The sequence below is a fragment of the Orbicella franksi genome, chromosome 8 (genome assembly GCF_964199315.1).
Source record: "Orbicella franksi chromosome 8, jaOrbFran1.1, whole genome shotgun sequence".
Lineage (NCBI taxonomy): Eukaryota > Metazoa > Cnidaria > Anthozoa > Scleractinia > Merulinidae > Orbicella > Orbicella franksi.
In genome coordinates this window covers 16847618-16850060 of record NC_138152.1, presented here as the reverse complement: position 1 = coordinate 16850060, position 2443 = coordinate 16847618, and the positions used below count along the sequence as shown (strand labels likewise).

At 40.7% G+C, this 2443-nt stretch overlaps 1 pseudogene; it reads right to left on the bottom strand.

The window, feature by feature from the left end:
• On the bottom strand, window positions 1–2070 carry LOC145494773 (uncharacterized; annotated as a pseudogene).
• Between the last annotated feature and the right edge of the window lie 373 nt (window positions 2071–2443).

Below are 2443 nucleotides of genomic sequence, written 5' to 3'. Positions count from 1 at the left end.
GGGTTTGGCCACTTTGCTTCTGAGCTCCTGTACCTCTCTTTATATTTGCAATTATGTATATGCATATTTGTACAACCTGACAAGGATCCATAATATGCTACACAGGTTTGAAACCTGTACCATAGAGCAATCCTCTTGCATCCTACCAGGATAGCACTTGATTTCATGGGGAAGTTGTGTTAAGATATCCATTGACAGTGATGTTATGTTACTGGTAACTAAACAATTTATTGCTTGTATTAGAAAAATCATGTTCATATAGTAAGCTGACAACATCATCATCATGAAGGATTTAAATACTATTATTTTTAATTTATCATATTTTCTGAAAAAAACATCTTGCTGCTGAGATATACAAACACATTTCATTTTTTTCATGTAATTTCAACTTCAATAAGCACATATGGTAGAATTGTTCTTGACAAACCCAATAATAGTGTCTGCCTTGTGTTTCACCTGAAAGGTAATGGGAACTACACTTTTTCTGTTACAAAAATAACAATAGGTTCTTTCATATTAAAATTCATATCAGTCACTCTGGAGTGAAAGGGTTAAATATGGATCAAGTCTTCGGAATACACCTAGTCCTTGTTTTTCTCTCCACAACTTCTGTATGAGCACCTCCCTTATCCTGCTTGCTTGGCGACAGTTATCCCTCATTGGCTGACAGTTGGTCATGTTCAAGAGACGCCTTATAACATCCCTGGGCCTTCTCTGGTTTGTTGCTGGGTCAATAGTTGCATCCAGTTGTCTGCTCAATGTCTCCCTCCGTTTAATGCAACTGTTATGCAACACAATACACGCAAGTGTATTGTCTCGGACTTCTTCTTGGGTGCTCTCACACTTCCTAAAAAGGACTCGCCACCTACCTTTGAGCCCACCGTAGGCATCCTCTATGATCATTCTTGCTCTGCTGAGTCTATAATTAAAATACTGTTGTGAGGGGGTCAAAACAGCACTCGTATTAGGTTTCATGAGCCAGCTTTGAAAAGGGAAACCATGCGGAATCACCCAAAATTAGAGGAGGAACACTAACACCTTCAACGTTTTTACCTATATCTGGTATTGTTTGTCCTGCTGTTATTTTACCTCAAAGGTTGGTTGATTGCAAAATGACTGAATCGTGTGAATTCCCCGGAAATCCACAACTCGCCCAAATAAATCTACGCTTTGCATCTACCAAGGCCATTAGGATGATTGAATAAAAGTTCTTATAGTTGTGGTATTCTTTGTTTGCCTGTAATCCTCCCGCAGGGCATTTTAATGGGATATGACATCCCTCAATGGCAGCCCAGCTGCATGGGAATTGCCAAACTTCCTCCATATCTAAAATTTTGTCCCGGAATTCCTGTTCGTTCCTCGGAAAGTGTTGGGAAACTTGTTGTTTCCACAGGTTGTTGATAACTGCCTTTGTAACGTCACTTACTATCCCGCAAACTGTTGAGATTCCAAGGCCGGTCATTTCAGCTATTGTGTAGTAGTAATCTCCTCTGGCCAAACGGTAAAGGCACACTGCCAGCCTAAATATTTAATGCTGGTGGAATTGGATCTTCTGCGACAGTGTCTCGTTGCAAATCGTGTTCAATGGGGCCAAGAATAAACCTGAAGGTTGCCTTGGACACACGGAATGTCTTTTTGAACCTGGCATCACTGTGCGTATGCCATAAATGTTCAAACCATCCGTAATTGTGTCGTGGTAGTCGTCCACACGATCGAACAGCAATCATGTGGAGTTTTCGGAAGAAAACAGGAGTGCAGTTAGGAAACAAACTTGCAATAACAGCATTCGCCTTGCTTGCAAAAGGTGAAGTATTTTCTGCAGGTTTTCTTTCCGTCTTCTTCTCGAGTCTTGCAATAATTTTATAAGCAGAAGTCTTCGCTGCAATTTCGAAAACGGCGCCATTGTTTTTGTTTCATCACCGCTGACTAATTGTTGCGTGGCTTCAGTAAATCCTGAATTTGGTGCGACTATGGCATGACGTCTGAATCAAAGTCGTGTTTCTGCCGTGCTACAGTCGAACCTAATTGCAATTTAGTTCCGTACGGCAGAAGCACAACGTCTGAACTGGGCCTTAGCTTTATTTAGCCTCACACAAAATACTTTGAATTTCTGAAAAATTCGACGGGGCTGTGCGGCCCTCTTCCCAAAGCACTTACCCTATTTAAGAAGTCTGTCATTTTTCTAACCTATTTATGGCCTGACCCTTAAATTAATACCCTGTTCGTTCAGACCTGCCGTAGCTCTCAAGTTCAGAATGATGTTAAAGGTATTGTGTATGGCTTTAGTTGCTGGTCTTATCGATAATGATGGAAAAAGTAGCTTTTTCTAAAAGACATACCTAATTCAAGCCTAGAGTGCAAAACCCATACCCAGTTTGAGACCAAAATGACGAAAATCGATACTCTACTTCTGACTAAAACGTCCTAAAAGAACATGTCCATC